Here is an 18,523-nt window from a genome sequence, read left to right on the forward strand (position 1 = left end):
GCAAAAAACAGAGAAGAGGTTATGCCTTATATCCCCTTTGGTTGGCATCCTTCGTGTCACATTGATGTCAACTATAACAGAAAGCAATAGGCAGATATCTGAGACTCAATTCTTTATGGCCTTGTTCTGCTCCTACAAGATACTACATGAGGTATGATCTATAGAGGGCACAACCAAAAGTCAGGATTCATTTGATTCAAATAAGAAAAAGAAACTCCTGAAGAAGAGAGTGTCACCTGGCATATGGGACGGGACACAGTTCACCTGACTATAGAATACTCATCTCACCAGTTTTAGACATCAGTTGCAAGTGAGCTGGATTGTGCTCTCGAATCGTTCTCTAAAAAAAGGGAACCTACATGATCTTTATTAATGATCTGGACAGGGGGATCAAGCGCACTCTTAGTAAGTTTGCAGATGACACCAAGTTGGGCAGGAATGTTGATGTGCTTGAAGGTAGGAAGGCTCTACAGAAAGATCTGGACAGGCTGGATCAATGGGCCGAGGACAATGGTAGGAGGTTCAACATGGCCAAGTGCTGGGTCCTGCACTTGTGTCAGAACAACCCCATGCGGCTCTACAGGCTTGGGGAAGAGTGTCTGGAGAGCTGCCTGGAGGAAAAGGGCCTGGGGGTGTTGGTCAACAGATGGATGAATATGAGCCAGCAGTGTGCCCAGGTGGCTAAAAAGGCCAATCACATTCTGGCTTGTATCAGAAATAACATGGCCAGCAAGACTAGGGAAGTGATTGTCCCCCTGTACTCTTTACTGGTGAGGCCACACCTCAAATACTGTCTTCAGTTTTGGGCCTCTCACAAGAAAGACATTGAGGTGCTGGAGCAGGTCCAAAGAAGGGCATTGAAGCTGGTGAAGGGTCTAGAGAACACGCCTTATGAGAAACAGCTGAGGGAGCTGGGGTTGTTTAGCCTGGAGAAAAGGAGGCTGAGGGGAGACCTTATCACTCTCTACAACTACCTGAAAGGAGGTTGCAGAGAGGTGGGGGTCAGTGTCTTCTCACAGATGAAGGTAATAGGACAAAAGGAAATGGCCTCAAGTTGTGACAAGGAGGGGGTAGATTGGGTATTTGGAAAAATTTATTCTTTGAAAGGGTTGCAAGCACTGGAACAGGCTGCCCAGGGAAGTGGTTGAGTCAACATCCCTGGAGGTATTTAAAAGATGGGTAGACGTGGTGTTTAGGGACATGTTTTAGTGGTGGACTCGACCATGCTAGATTAACAGTTAGACCTGATGATCTTAAAGGTCTTTTCTAACCTAAACGATTCTATGACTCTACAATTAGATCAGGTCACAGACATCTATGTTTGCTCAAATTAATTCTTCCACCGGTGTCTGCAGTTAGAAGCCCAGTGACACAATGCAAATCTCTTAGAGTTTAAACAAACTGGACAGTTAAATAACAATTCTTCCACTAGAAAAGTGGGAGATCTTTCCAAAGATACTTAGTGCTACCATGCAGTCAGACTAACTCTAAAAGTATAAGCTTCACTAAAATTCTTTATTTTATCTCCTCCATCTCTGTTGGCTTGAGGACCTTTCTACTTTCAAACACCAACAATCTCCTGGGTGTTTGGTGTTCTCTTTCAATAGCTGTACTGGCTGTGGACAGGGTGCAAGGCTCTTGAGTTGAAGGCTTGGTTCTCTTAAGTGAGTGGTATAAGGAATTAACTAGTCCCAGCACTGTCACGTCTCTGTTCCCTTTCAGGGTTTTTGTTCTGTCTCATTGTATTACAATTTTCCTAAAGTAGGAGCAACTTACTTAGCACAGATCTTAGTAGTGACAAGCTCCCGGACTGCTACTGCAATTAATAAGAAGTACAATAACAAAAAGTTCTTCAGCCTTTATTGCTCTGCTTTTCCTGTAAAACCCTCGGCCAGCAGGAAATATTTGAATACCTTTTTGGTTCTTGCTTAATGGCAGTGTAGCATACAGTTCAGTGGCAGAACAGAGAACAGTGGCAGGTGTCCTGCCTTGAACCTACTCCTCTGCCCACTACTCTGCATTACCTGCACAGAACCTCTTCTGGTCTGAAGTAGAAAGAAAGAGGATGGTAACATCTTGCTTGTGGGGTCATAAGATTCTTCACAGTTCCTCCACTCTGTTTTAGTTCTCATCATGGAACAACATATCCAAACAGCATGTTAATGTCAAGCAAAGCAAGGAAGGAGTTAATATCTGTGATAGGAAGAGTCAGCCTCAACTGCTGGTGGAGCCACCTGGTACCCATTAAGGAGTAGTTATGAGAGACGGGTGAGAGATAAAGTAGGAAAGTTTTATAGCGTAGGAGAGAATGAGCAAGAGGCAGCATTGGGCTAGTCGTAGGGCTAGTAAGCAGAGCCAGGTGTTTGAAGCTATGGAGAGAAGGGAGATTTATAGGCTTCTTCAGTAGACAAAAAGCTACTTTCTGCTTCCACCTGTAGGTAATGAGATACTGGTAGGGCCTAAACCAACTAAATGGTGATGTAGAGAAGATACCAAAATAGTTAGCATGAAGGTGACTGGATATTTACTTAAGACTAAAGCAAGGATCCTGGGATAATATTCACTGAACGGAGCTACTGGTGTTCCAGGACTTGACTCATGCCCCTGTCCCTGTTTGTTGTTAACCTTCTGAGGGTTTTACTTTTAAAAGAATCTAAGGAATACCCCTGTCTGCCAAGTGGTCTGGTAATTTTTAGGAGACAGAGCTGGCCAAACAGACTACTCATGAACAAACACTTTCCTTTTGCAAAATACTTCTTGCCTGAAAAAGGCAATATGTTTCTCAGCTTCTATTAGAGCAAGCTGGGTATTATTAATCTTTATTCTCAATTGCTAGGTTGTCTGCTGCTCCCCTTCTCTGCCCTCCTATTTCCCAATTCAAAATCTATTGTGAGAAGTATATAAATCACAGTGGATAACTAACTCCTATACAAAAAATGACTTTGCAATTTGGTTGTTATTTCCCCTCCAAAATAATGTATTCTTTTTATTTGTAACACAGGGGTGAAAGAAGACTGCTGAGTTATTTCTCAAAGGTCTTACTGCAGGACAAAAAGAATATGAAGTCTGAGTAGCAGAAATGGCTCCCAGTGCCAGCTTCTGCCCGGTCTCCTCTGGAGGCTCCATGGCAGGCAGTAGTGCCACAGATGCAGCTAAAGGACAGATCATTTTTATGTGCCTTACTCTAACTTGTGGGTGTTCAGGATCATCGTCCCTGAGTCAGCCTTTGTCACTGAAGACATGGTAAGAAGTAAGTGGCCAACTGAGGACGAGGGTTCTTTCAGCCTCCTGACTATTATTTGCTTGCCTTAGAAGGTTAAAATGCACAGCATTGTGATGAATGCATTCAATTTAAATGGTAAGACCTAGCCTTACAGTTCTTTGCTGGGTTCTGCTAGCTAAGTCTTAGGGGATTGTTAACGTGCATTGACTCTGTGGTAAAAACGATCAAAATGCAAACTCCTAAATTGATGTGTTTTTCTCCACTCATTAATGCTGTGGCATAAGCATTGTTGTCAGAGGCGCCGTTTTCTTCGGTGGTCATTTGGCAACAGCGAGAGCTGAAAACACAAAACACAATAGCGGACGTGCTGGAGCACTTATCTGTTCCCATGATCCTTTGTTAAGCTATTAACTCGTACATCTTAACGCCAGCAGAACTGGAGTAATTTGAGGAATAGATTTTGCTACACGGTTTTTGGGGAGGAGGAAGGGGCAGGGCTGAGAAGATTGAATCTGCCCTGTGCGAGTGCACTGGCCATTCTTCCCCACACAGCTAAAATACAAGTTTCTTTTGATAAGTGTTTTTTGCTTGGTTTTTAGGAGTGCCAGGAGTTTCAGAGCAGGTCTGCTAAAGCACTCTAGGGACCCTGTTCCTTCCTCTTCCCTCTCCAGTTTTCCTGCAGCTGGTGAAACTTTTTTTATGTTGGGGATTGGCTGAAATGATTCGGTCTCTAATTAACTCAATAATAGTAAATTAATTCAATGAAATACTGGCAGTAGTTCTGCATAATACCGGTTTAACAGCTCGCTGTTAACTTAGGTGCTTTCCTAAGTGGAAAGTCTTAAGGGAGCCTGTGTTTGCCATTAGAGTGCTTCCAAAATGTCCTGGATTTCAGAACATCTCACTTTTTTTTTCCAGTGGTTTAAAAACACAGCAGTGTGTAAGCTGTGACTAGCAATGACAAGGATGAATGACGTATTTTTAGGAAATCCGAGTATGCTGTCTGCGCCTCGGCAATCCCATGTTGGCTGCGGCTACCTGGTTCAGCAGATTTCTCCTTCTGTCCTGCATGGACCCCAAGGACTCAGCTGTGCCCTGCAAAGCTTCCTGTTTATGGCTGAGCATCCTCCGAAAACAGAGCGCTCTCTGCTTCCCACATCTCAGAAGCCATAGACGGATCCCGTAACATCCTGTGCCTTTCCGTCATCACAGCGCTGCTTTTTCTGAGAACTGCCGGGAGAAGTCGCTCACAGGATTGTTAACAATTGGTCATCACCTTCTGGATGTGTCAGACCGTCGAGTACTCTGGGCCATCGGGCTTCACTGACAAGGAAACAATATGAACAAAACATTTGCCCTTTGTTCCCCCTGTTTATTGAGTTCACTGTGTATCACAGCGGATAGCACACTTCCTACATGGAGAAAAATCACTGCCTTTTGAGTTGAGGCTGAATGTTATATCGCTTAAAGTGCACAGACTGAATCAAGCCAGAAACGCAGCTCAGTACCGAATGGTCCTGGCAGCTGCACAGCTTATCTTCCCCATTTATCTCTCCCTTATCTCCTGAGCCATACCTGGCCCAAGTGTGTGTGCCGTCTGGCTCCTGACAGTGTCATAGCCTCCTCGAGGAGAAAAAAAAGTCCAATCTCCATCTCCCTTCAAAGAGGAGCCCAGATCAAGACTTTGTTCCTCTCACTTCTTCCTCTGCCCTCTGCCCTACAAAGCGTGGCTATCGTCCTCAGCAATTACTGAACAGTGTTCAAGACAGAATGAAGAGGAATGATAAATTGGAATATAAAGAGTGAAATCCTCCTTAGTATGGAAAAAAAATGAGCTTAGCGGTACTGTAGGTAATAACCCTTGTCTGCTGAGGGCTGCCTACACAGGCATGCTTTGGGTCATGCAAAAAAATTAACTAAAGCTGAGCATACTCTTTTTTTTTTTTTTTTTTTTTTTTTTTCAGGAGTAAGGTAGCTTCAGACTGTATAACCCAAACCTGACCCCAGCCTTGCACCAACTTTTAGTGAGAAGAAACCTGGCGCCATGAGAAGTGGGGTGCACCACTGCCCACAGCATCCCTCTCCCTGCAGAGCGGCAGGGAGCTGCTCCACTTCTTCCCTCGGTCCTGTCCATGGCAGAATGCTGGGATGTCAGCGCCTCTGTGTGTCACACACATTGCGTAAATATAGGTCAGGATTCAGCCTCAGTGTGCAAATCTAGATTTGCCCTGTAGTATTAAGATTGCGTGAAGTTTGGAATCTGTATTGCCCTTGTTTAAAGGTTACCTCCAATTAAGCCTTTCCAAACATATTTGGGGATTATAGATCCCTCACAAAATTTCCATTGTTCTTGCAGTCAAAATAGCAGCAGCCACAGCCATGCACACCGCATTATTAAAAGAAAGAGAGTAGTTTAAACTGAAGACTATAAGTGCACACCACTAAGTAAAATGTATACTTTAGAAATTCTTTCCAATATATGAAAAGATTCAATAGAAGGTAGAATTTAACACAAAAAAAGTTGCTATAAGCTCAAAGACTCTCCCTATCGAAGAAAAAATATTTTAAAATGTAAGAAAACTAAACCATGAAGAATCATAGAATCATAGAATCATAGAATCATAGGGTTGGAAGGAACCTCTGGAGATCATCTAGTCCAACCCCCCTGCCAGAGCAGGGTCACCTAGAGCAGGTTACACAGGAATGCGTCCAGGCGGGTTTTGAATGTCTCCAGAGTTGGAGACTCCACCACCTCTCTGGGCAGCCTGTTCCAGTGCTCTGCCACCCTCAGGGTAAAGAAGTTCCTCCTCATGTTTAGGTGGAACTTCCTATGGTAAGAAAGGTAAGATGCTTGAGAAAGGATCGAATAAACCCCAAATCCACTGCTGAAAAGAGAAAATTCTTCAATTTACAGTTTAAATTAATACAATAAAAAATGAACTGTAAGCTAGGGGGAAAACCTACTATCCTTACTCCTTAAGTAAAATCACTAATGAAATCAAATAGTAAACAGATCTTCCTTCCTACATGTACTCTCAAAAATAGTCAATGAACACGGAATTTGTGTTAATTAGGGTTTTGGGAAGAGCAACGAGCTGTTGCCAATACTCATTAACTCTACCAACTTCTTAATTTTTTCCCCATCCATCTGGAATATATATCCACACCGTCCTTCTCACTGAAAAATTATTTCCACACTCGCACATAATGTCAAACCAAAAGAAACGCAAAGGGACAATGCAATAACCTGGCACATGCCTTGGAATTTTAACGCATCTTTCTTGCCTTTGTGTATGTATGCGGTACCTTTGTAGGAACAGAAATATAAACTTTGTTCTTAAAAATCTTTCTTAGTCAATCGCTGGAATGCTGGCACATTATCAAGCAATAGATTTAGTGTCAAGTTGCTTTGTTGACGTTGGGTCTTTGACATTACCACCAGCAAGGTAGGGTTTAATTTGCTGGAGTCATCTTGGATAGGAAGCTTTCTTTTTGCTTGGAGGGAATTTTCGACACCATCTGAGTGTTTTGTCTCACAAGGGTATGTTGGACAAACTGTGTGACTGAGGTATACAAATATTTATTGCTGTGGGACTGCTATATGATTTCTTTTAATTGGGTGGTATTATCTTGTTGCCAGATCACAGTAACGGCAAAGGTGACTCAGGTTCCCTGTGAATTTTGCTGTGATGGAGTCCCCTAGGTTATTCAGGAAAAGTCCAGCCCAACCACATCCCACAACTATTGTGTGATTGTCATTGAGTCAACAAAAGGGTCTGACCCTGAGTGAATTTACACGGGGCCAAGATAAAATTATCAGTCTCAATAACCTTCACACTTTTTTCTTCCTTCCTTCTATTTCAACGCATGCTAGTTTCACTCTGTGGTAGCACAGATGCTTTGTGAGCCACTGTGACCTTCCTTTCCCTTTCTAAATCTCATTACTGTGTTTCTTCCTCCATCCAAAATTTTATTTGCTCTGTGGAACTTGCTACCACAAGCTCTCAGAGAGATCTTTCCATGCTGTGGCTCTAGCAAGGATGGCACAGCTATGTGCAAGACTACAAAGTGGTGCAGCCTGGCACTCGTAGGGCTTGCCACTTCTCAGAAACAAAAGCTTGGAAGAGACCTACAGCCTCATGCTTAATGCCATAGGTCAGCCTCTAGGTTAGGGCAGATTACTTTATGTTTGTCACTCCAGGTCTCAGGCATTGTCCTCTAAGTATAAAAGACAGTTTACCTGCTCTAACTGCTGGTCTGCCCATTTCTGTGATCCTGTCTTGTCATCATCTCACTTCAAAGCCTTAACCATTGCCTCAAGAGAGCAATTATTTCCAGGCTTCAGCCACTTTTCAGTGAAGACGAAAGGGAGTGTTTGCAATCCCTAACTAAAAGTTCATAAGAACCATGGTAATTTTACCAGCTCAACCTGAGGTTAGGGCTCTAAATAAACTTAGCTATATTTAGTCATGCTCTAGTATGACTACACTGCACCACAGTCGCTGGTCTTCCTAAATCACATCACTACCAATTGCTGACTCCTTTGCTGGTGCTGCAAGCACTTCAACAGGTAAATTTGGCATCAGCGAATTGTTTGGGTTTGAATTATCCAAGGACTTCAGGGGGACCATTAACACAGGATACAGACTGTTCACTGTATTCACTATGTAGAGAAAACAAATACCCTGAAATGCAACAAGTTATGTAGTTTTCAGTAACAAATATTACGTTAAAGAAGACCCTTTAATAAACAAACAAAAAAAGATGATGTTACAGAGGTCTCTACCCATCCTTTTCCCTTTCAGCCGACAGTTCAAGCTCCATACCAGGAAGCAGGCGTACGCCCAGTGCTAACTTTGTTCTGTAGCGCTAATTAAGCACCGTCTCTGGGAGAGGTGCTGTCCTTGGGGAATGGCTGTTAGACTAAGGTCATGTCTGCACATCTCTGGTATTTGTCTATGTGTCATTTTTATTTAAAGAATATGGTAATAAATGCCAACATCCTGGTTAACATTTCCTCTATCTCTGCTAAGCAGTTTCTTCTGTTTGAGACTATATTTGTGAGCTTTCTGATTGCTACATTTACGACAGTAATATGTTACTCTACAGTATTTAATGACATGTTTTGTTGAAAGTTCTGTACGTCCAAGACACACATCCATGATGTTTGAGAACTAAGCGATCAAATAGGCAACACTCCCCAGCATGTAGGTAACCCCACTGATTGATTGTTACGAAGTTATCTGAATACAAGTTTGGCTCTTCTAGGACAGTCCTTTCTCCCACACCACACCACAGATAGAGGTAATACATTTCCAGCAACTATTCCTGCTTTTCTGACGGTAGAAACGCTGCTACCATTTACATCATTTTTTTATTAAATTCCCTTCTCTGAAGACAACAGTGGGACCTGCACTTAAAATATGAATGTCCATAAACATGTTTTTCAAGTATTCAGGCTCTGCATTTAAGAATACTTTACTGCAGACTCACTAGGCAATGCAGGGCAGGATCTGGGTGGGGGTTTTTTTGTGATATCCAACAGCTCCTCAGTTCCTCTCCAAACATATGCAGTATTTGTAAGTCTTGTATTTTAATGGAGTAAGTTACATCCTACTGACAGGCTATTGTCCCTGCTACTTGTTAATGGACTCTGGTAATTTCTTCATTCTCTCTCTCTTTCTGTACCCGAGGCAAGTTTAGCTGAGGACTGTGCTAGATGTCTCATAAAAATTCCTTTACAGCACCTCCCAAGGTGAAGGAGTCTTGGTGAGGCATTTGTCATCCAGACTGCCTGAAGACCAGAGACTGTGTCTATGGAGACAAAAAAATGCCCCCAGCGAGAAAGCAGATGAATCAAAAATCTTGCCCTGACCTTTTCCTGCCATGCAAGCAAACACCAGCCAGACCAATCCGGAGGATGACCAGGTGGGAGCAATACAAGCATCAGGAGGAGCAAGCGGCAGCTGTGCTGGTGCTTTGCAACAGCCCAGCAGAGGAGAGGAATCTATCCAGACTATTATCCTCATTAATTTCCTTTGTAATTCAGGTCAACGGGAAGCACTACACAGCTATCAGAAAGAGATCTTGATTTAGTATATTTAAGAATAGGGAATGGAAGTGGAAAGTCAAGGAGTGAGAATGCTCAGGTAGAATGAGTGCACACAATTTATCTATGTCATCTGTACTGTGAGTTTGCTTATGCAAAGCATAGTCAGCCATGAAGGGCTCAACCCGTGAAGAACATCTATCAGGGCTACAGACTCCAATATGACACAGTCAGTCTCGCGGAATCTGGTTTCTTCCTTGCTTAGAGCAACGTGAACAGTAGCTTAATCCTGCCCAAAGAATGATATACCTTTCAAGCTTTCCTTCCCAGTTGCCTGTTCTTCCTGAGTAACCTGAAAGTGCTGAAAGAATAAGGTAAATAAATTCAGAATTTAGAGCTGGAGGTGGCTGATTGATGTTGCTTTCTCAGCCTCTGCTGAAATTCTGGAGAAACATGCATCCTAGAAGTGCAAAGACTGCACTGAGGTTTTGTTGTTTTCTGGGCCATTTTCCCTTGAATCTACGAATGTAGATCTCACCAAAATTAGTGGATTTATATTCACCTAACAACACTAAAAAGAAAGCCCTTCCAATCCCCACATTATTGACAATAGTAAAACTTTAAATTCTCAATTCTTAGTTATTTTCTACTTCCATTCATTTCCAACCTTATAACCTGTGACAGATAGTTTTGTTGCAAGACATGCCCAGGCTGCTGAGGGAACACTTCCGGCCTATGCTTATATTATTCTTTTCCTCTCCTCCAATTTGTTATCAACTCTATAATACAGAAAGCGATTTGAAATTTGACCCTGTTTCTTTAATATTTTACCCATCAGTGGAAGATCTGACTAAGGGGATGGACACCTGAGAAGATGGTAAATCAGGCTACACCAATTTCAGAACAATGTCCCAAACATGGATGACTCAACCCAGCAAAGGCAGCATAAACCCATCCAGCAGTGATTTTTTCCCCAAAAGCATGAGCAGTTTTATCAGGATTTCAGATCTCTACCTTTTAAGCTGCTTGTTTTTGCGCAGCTACTGTAGCGTGACTTGTTTATGCCTCTGGCTCAGCCCCTCTGGTTGTAACTCCATGGTGTGGGTACCGGACTCAATGCAAAAAAAGTTACTTCTGTGGTGAGAGTTCAGAACCCCCGATCTCCCCAGCTGAAGGTTAAGTTGCCTCTTCCTTTCTTACTCCAGTTTATTGCTATTGAGACAGAGCTGTAAGTTCTGCTGTGGAAGAGAGATTTATAACACATGGCACAAAATCAGTTTTTACCCTGTCCAATTACACATTTTTGGAGATTGATCTACTCCCCACTGAAGTCAGTGGGTGGTTTTCCACTGAATTCAATAGCTTTTGGATTGAGCCAAAGTGAAGGAATGAAGCACTAGGGCACTACAGCACATATAAAGAGCAGGACAGTACATTAAGTGCATGTGTTTTTTCATCACGAGTGCTGTTTCAGGCTGTTAAAGCACTGCCTCTCCCAATATCATAACAAAAGATATCTGGGCCTGGAAAAGATAAATTATTTCAGTGTTTTTTCTTCTGTTGATTTTTTTAGATGTATCCAAATAGTATGTGCCAAAATGTGACTTAATTCCTATGTTTACATAAATTCGTAGAAGGTCTGTTCCGAAAAAAATTATGTCCTTAGTACTTTTCAAAAATAATCACCTAGCTTTTCCGAAGTATGTAGGTGTTTAAAATAAGTATTGTTACATTCTCATAGGAAATCACATGCCGGTACACACGCATATATTCAAATCCAAGCAAACACCATAAGAATTCTCCTTGATGGTAATTCATATGTCTTAATATCTGTTAACATTAGTCAGCTGCACATTTAAGTTTTGTTAAAGGTGCAAACTATGTGGCAGTTCACCCTTGTTGCAACATCAATTTGCAGTGTCCAGCATTTTGTGTGGTTTAAGGACATATTGTTTATCAGGCCAGGGGTCTGTAGTAAACAGTATTTGCCTAGTGGGAAAAAATAAAGAAGGAAAAAAAGAAAAAGAATTATAAGATTTTGCAGACACTGAAGTAGGTAGCTTAGACAACACATAGATATTTTTTTATTTAATAAAATTTACTGAAACAAAGTCAAGCCCTGAAAAGAATCAGATGATCTTTGAGGTCCCTTCCAACCCGAACCATTCTAATTTAGAAACTAATCGCACTAAGGTCACCCTTTCAGTGTAAATTCACACTTTGTGCATATGTACTTCATAGTAAAGCTTTACATACATGAGAAATTAACACTGTTATTTTATAAAACTTCTTTCCATTCTGAGGATGGATGGTGCCCCAGAGATGAGTGTGCAGTGATGGCTGTAAGAAGAGGAGGTGATATTGGACTGTGTTGCTCCAGCTGAATAAAGCAGACACCGAATACCTGCAGGTCAGTGCTGATGGCAGGAAGGAGCCAGAGAATGGGGCAAGACCCTATTTGACACCTGCTGAAATCTCACTGAGATGGGGATCAAGATCCTGCATTATAGCGTACAAGAAAAAGAGACCATTTTTGAAACACAGGTTTGGATGGTTTTAGGGAATTAAGAGTCCATGAGATTGCAAAGGAAAAAAAAGTCATTCCCTAGTAACCTCCCCGATTTCCACCCTGTGAATACCCATACTGCATGCAGGCTAGTTTGCCCATGGATTAATTTTTTTAAAACTAGTTCTTCTCAAAGAAAATCCTGGTATAGTTTGCCAAGGGTTTGCTGCTTATGTGAATGATAGGTAATATTTCATTCAAATTTTCCACCTCCTCTTCAGTTTCATTTTCCACCACTGTTCCCATGGACACTGTGCCCTCCAGTACCTACTCAAGCCTCCATGACATATTTCAAGACATGCAACAAACATGGCATGGGAACTCTAGCTATATATTTACACACGGAGTCTAGAGGACACTTCATATGTCTTGTCTTGTGGATGCGTTCAATCCACTGTAGATGGGACTAGCTCTGGGCAATGAGAATTTGAACCATTTTGCACGACTTGGTCTAGGGGTGAAGATGAGTCCTTGCAACCAAGGCCTTTGACATGATGTAGAAGACCTGGAGTAGAATGGAGACTTAAATAAATTGAATTATTCTGACTATATTATGGAGAAAGCATTGGCAGGCTTTAATAGCAATGCCTGTGGAAAAGGAATGAAGTGACAGAGGTAATGGGAACAAGGACAAGAGGTAACGGGCACAAACTTGAACATAGGAAGTTCCACCTAAACATGAGAAGGAAATTCTTTACTTTGAGGGTGGCAGAGCACTGGAACAGGCCGCCCAGAGAGGTGGTGGAGTCTCCGTCTCTGGAGACATTCCAAACCCGCCTGGACGCGTTCCTGTGCAACCTGCTCTAGGTGACCCTGCTCTGGCAGGGGGGTTGGACTGGATGATCTCCAGAGGTCCCTTCCAACCCCTACCATTCTGTGGTTCCGTGATTCTGTGACAGCAGGAGGCAGCAGGATTTGTCTACCCCAAAAATATGTTGATTTAACTGTTCACCCAAATGCAAAGGCCTAAAATTTCACAGGTACATGTGAAATGAAAAAGAACTTATTGAGTACCATCAGCATAAAAATGTCCTCGCAGCACAGCAAGTAGAAAGAAATTAACATAATTGGAAAAATTGTGGAGGGGAGAGAGAGGAAAACGAAGATGTAACTCTGTGGAGCTGGCGCTGGGCTTCCCAAGCCTTTAGTTTTATGAGTAGCTGCAATATATTCTGCCTCATTTCACTTCTAGAGGAAATTACAAATCCTTACAAACCCCACAACATTCATGCAACATCAAATACTGAGAATCTGAGAAATCTTGATGCTTTCTGGGATATTTCCAGATCCCACTTAATGTTTGACTCATGATGGCAATTATCCTTTCCATGCTAGGGGTACAGTAACTAATTAAGTGGGCTCATGAAAGCACATCAGAATCTGGAAGGAAAACATAACTGATGCGATTATATTCCTGACATATTCCTTGGTCCAAAGCAAGCTTAAAACTGTTTAAGTCCAGAGTTCAAATGAATAGAAATCAAGTGGCAGAGACTGGAATTACTGCAGCTTAATGTACCGTTTACTTTAAAAGATACTGTTCTTTGGAGGAGTCATTCTTTAAATTTTATGATGTTTGGAGGCAGAGTTGTCTAATGACTGCAACTAAAAACTGTCTGGGCTATAAGTACAAGCGAACTACTTAAACAACATTGGTTATGAGGGAAGACTGGTGGTTACCTTGATTTGTAGCTGCCAAGTAAAAATAAGGGCAAAGTACTGGACGTCCTGGAAATCAAATAAACTGCACGTCCTGAGCAGACCCAAAGGACAACGCTGGCAACAGCCGTGCTTGCACCCTCTTTTGAACTCCGAGTTCCTGAGAAAGAGGGTGATCAAGGCTCCTGTGCTGCCCAGAGTAATTCAACTAATTTGGTATCACACCTTTATGTCCTCCTATGTTTTTTGTTTTTTTTCTTACAATCTATTAGGCAGAATTAAAAGAAAGAAGACAAATGAAAGAATAAAAAAGAAAGATGAAATGAGGAAAAAAGAAGAAAAAGAAGAAAAAACAAGAAAGAAAAGAAAAGAATCCAAAATTTCCCAGAGAAGAGAATATTAACAAAAATAATGTATTTGTACTGACGTTGAACCAGGGAAATATGGAGCAGAATTTGCTGAGTAAGGAGCTGTGTACAAAGGACCAAAATGTCTTCAGGCACTCAGTCACACCTTACCCTATTCAACTTTTTTGGAGGGGGTGCTTCAAAAAACGCACTTTTCACAGTGTGAGGAGAAGAGAGAAATTCCCTACTCCATCCTGGATAATTAATGATCAAAGTCCTCCTCCTTCCCCAAGGCATTTGCTGGCATTTCAGTTGATGATATATAAATGGGTATTTAAGAATGAGGAAGAGAGTTACTTGGAAAGTGGGGAAATTATGTCCAAAGACTTACTAAGAAATCTGATTCACACTTTCTTTTGTCACTGTTTCAATTAGCTAAGAATCAAGTTCATATATAAATATATGTACATCTACATTTGTGTGCATGTGGTATAAAGACATACGTAGCATATAAACTTCATATGCTGTGTGCATGTGTGTGTGTGCGAGTGCACCAAAACTTACAGCTCTTTAGAGCTTTCTGATGATTTTTTCCTTCTAGTTTACACCTTTTTTAACATTTATATTTAATTGGGTAAAGACAGAAGACTCTCCATTTTGTATTTTCCCAGCACAAAACACAGAGTAGGATATCAGCAGTATTTGACAAGGTGATATTCCTCCCACACCTCCACACACACTTTCTTCCACACACACATACACACAAATGTTCAAAATATAATAACTTACATTTAAAAAATGGAAGAACACTACAACTTATCTGAGTCCTTTCAGGAGGAGAAATAGTTCTCATTGAGTGTTCAGATCACGGGATCACACTGTCACATGCAGTTTATGTGGCTGATTATACCTGGATGACTTCACAGCCTTTCGCCAAAGAGCTTAAGCGTTTTTAATACTACTATTAAAGTTTTCCCTCTGCAGCTAGGTTTCAGACACTTAAGAGTTTGAAGTACTTTCATTACAGATCTCTGACACTGTATTTTCCACTCTGATGCACGCTTCTGAGAACAAAATTATATAAATAAATAAAGCCCGCGTGTGACAGCATGTCATGAGAGACTCAATACTATAAAAATATGTTTTAGCTACTTATGTTAATTGATTTTTAGCCAATCCATAAACATGTCTGCAATTGCTACTGTCTTCTCCCTGAAATTATAGCCCTCTCTCTGGCTCAACTATTTAGTCTTTCAGAAGTTTGACACCAATTTCTCAGTGCAATTATTTTGTTCCATAGCGCTCTGCTGTAAATTACTTAAATACTAAAGCATGGAGGCATGTTCACCTGCTCAAAATGCTGTATTGGCTGAAAATATACAATGTTTTTCTTTTCTTTTCAACAGAAAAATCACCTTCAGAGAAACAGCAAGCCGTTCCTTTCATGCCTCCTCTTAGAGACATAATGCTTCTTTTTGTTCATTTTATACTGTATGTTGTTGTCTTTTGTTTTGACTAAGCATTTTTAAATATGATTAACTGCACCATAAGACAATGATATTGCATAACCACACTCAGAAACAGATGAGTTTGCCTCTTGTAACAGAATAAAAGCATATTTCAAAGTAAAGGTGTTGCCTACTATCATTGTTTTTAGTGTAAGTTTCATTTATTTTACATAAAAGAAAATATCAGTCTTCTGAAGTCAAGGGGGCAATGATTTAAATCTATGACTTTGGTAATGGAGGCTGAGCTATTCATACGTATCTAGGGTGTTTAGCTAGAAAACTGTAATTAAATTAATGGGAACTGCATGGCTAAGCCTTCTGCTTGGTATTCAGTCATAGCATCTGCTGTAGGATCCTAAAAAACTGGAAAAGCTGCTGTCAGCTTTGAAACTGGCTGGATTGCTTAGCCTGCCCACTTACCTCAACCCTTGTTGGGCAAAGGGTAAACCTTGACATAATTGTTGTGTTTTCCATTTGGCAATAAAGCGTGTAAATCATTTCGTGTTAGTACAAAGGCTTTGTGCTTATAAATCTTGCCTGTCATTACAGCTGTAGAACTGATGTAGTAATCTGGTGGGAGACAGTCACTATCTTACTGTCCTGAATTTAAGAACCAATATTCAAACAGGAATACCAGAAAAAAAGTTGGGAGAAGGTGCTGAAGGGAGCTCTGACTCACAGTACGGTGGGCTGTAACACAGAAAATTAAGTCTGATAGCGGCAGAGCAGTAGTATCTCCAAAAGTTCTGTCCTTTCTTCTGCCTGTGCTATCTTACATTTGAACATTTTGTCTTTATCCTTCTATTGGCAAGCAGCTAATACAGTACAGGCAGGTTAAACACTGCCCTCATATTTTCAGTCATTGTTATAAGCCTCATAGTGAGCCCAAAATGAAAGCAGAAGGGAATTAGAAAACATCCAGACAAAATAATGTTCTATCAAATTTGTCTAGATACTTTCAAATGTTACAGCACTCACCACTCTGCTGCTGGAACATGCTCACACATAATGGACGCTCATGCAACGGGGTCAGGGTTTCACTCAGACTCACTGAGGTTCTCCTTATTTTTGGTGTGAGCCAGTTCCCAATAGACATGTCAGAAAGACTTCCACCCCACAGAAATCAGGGGGAGGTGGTCAAGGGCCGCCAAGCAAGGGGTCGTAGGGAGGAATTAATACGAATTATTTCACTTCCCTATGGATTGTTGCAACCAAGCAGTGCCCTGAGGGGTATTGCTGCAATCTATTCACCGAATGACTCAATGTCAGAAGTTTTGTCTTTTGTTATTCATTCGTAAGCTAGAAGGCAATGTAAATATAATTTTCCTTGTGATGAAAATGGAATAGTTTAGGAAAGGGCATGGTGTTTCTGAGCCCTTTTAGCTTGAAAAAAGAAAGTGAGATCTGACGTGCTGTTAATATGAAACATCTTAAAAATCTAAAGTAATTGAAAATGTGATTGCAGTAGACTTAAGAAAATGGAAAATACTACTTTTCTGGAGATCAATGTTTATATCGAACTATACAGGTCCCTGTGTACTCTGCAGCTGCGTATGGTCTTATAAGACCAAAAGGAAGTGAGGGAACTGCTGGGGCTCCACTGGCTGCAGAGAGACTCCGAAACTGTGAAGCACAGGGGACCATGAGGAACCAAGGAGCCAGGGACCTGGTTAATGCCACGGTTCTTCAAAGCAGCTGAGGAAAAAAAAAAAAAAAAAGAGAGCATCTGAGGAATCACCAAGATTCACTCTGGAAGGGGACAACTGGGACAGAAACTAATTGTTAAGTTTTATTGGGTAAAAGGAACAAAAAGAGCTACTGCTGGGAGCAACTGAGCTACTAAACCAAATATTTCTAATTGCCCTCATGGAGTAAAAACTTTCTCAGCTGAGATCACGTTGGATACTTGCAAAAGTGCTACCGTTTACGATCCTTAGTTTCAAGAATCTGGAAATACTTATCTATCAGCTGGTCACACAATTCATACAATCTCCTAAATAAAGATTTTCAATGTCACAGTGAAGAGAATTAATAGACAGTTAAAACAAAAAAAAATTACAGGTGATGATCAGGTGTTTACTATGACTTATTGCCCATCTTTGTCTAATATTAGTATAGCAGCAAGTTATTTTCATGGATAGAGTTTTTCTATATACAAATTCCTTTTCATGGGTCCTTATTTTGTACATAAAATGAAAATATTATGAACAAGTGTAAGCCTTTAATTTCACATAGATCCATGCTTTGTAGTAGGAAAGAACCTTTCATTTTAAAAATATTAGAAAATAGAAAATGAAATGTTCTTAACCTCTACCTCCCTGCCAAGTTTTCTTTCCCCCCTGAGTAGGGAAGTTCATTTATTCAGTCATCATGAAATGTAAAAAATGCTTTCTTTTAAGTCTTCAGGATTTATCTGCCTCTTTAAACCACACACCCTGCCGTCATTGTCAAAGAGTCAAAACAATGAGATTTTCAAATTGCAGGAGCAGGTACCAAGAGAAAATGTAAACCTTTCATAATGCAAAAATCTATCTTTTTTTAAGATACTGTGGACCAGATAGTTAATGTCAACATTTTTTCAGAAATTCTCAGACCACCCACCAGCATCAGTAAAGATATAGCCATACATATATGCATGTATACATGAAGATACAGAGTATAAAACAGAACCATTTGGAGAAATATTTTTGCTACTTCTATAAAATGACTAATAAAGTCAATAAAAAGATTTGCACAAAGTGAAAAAGAATCAATTCTGGAGCCCTTTAAAGTCACCAGGCAATTGTGGAAATGCACTTTTTAAATTGCATGTAATTCCATCTCTTTGCTACAACAACTGAGATGCTCAAATTAGAGACAAACAAAACTTGAAAGTGGTGACTCATTTTGTTTGTATACATGCCCAGTTGACCTGAATCCTTTCATGTCTTCTTTTCCTACTTCTTTTCCCACATTTCATTTACCTGTCTTGTGATCATTCAGTGCGTAACTCTGACCATCTTCCCAGAAAAGAGATGCCAGAAGATCTTTCCAAGGCTATGTTCTCCCTTCCAGTTTCACCTTAGAAAGCAATTTGCCATCACCTGGGTTGTCACCATAGACGCAAATAGATGTGTTGCCTTTTATAATATGAAGATACTGAGAGGTCAGTTTATTTAGGTCCTTTGAACA

This window comes from Larus michahellis, chromosome 3 (assembly GCF_964199755.1).
Source record: "Larus michahellis chromosome 3, bLarMic1.1, whole genome shotgun sequence".
In the NCBI taxonomy this organism is placed as follows: Eukaryota; Metazoa; Chordata; class Aves; order Charadriiformes; family Laridae; genus Larus; species Larus michahellis.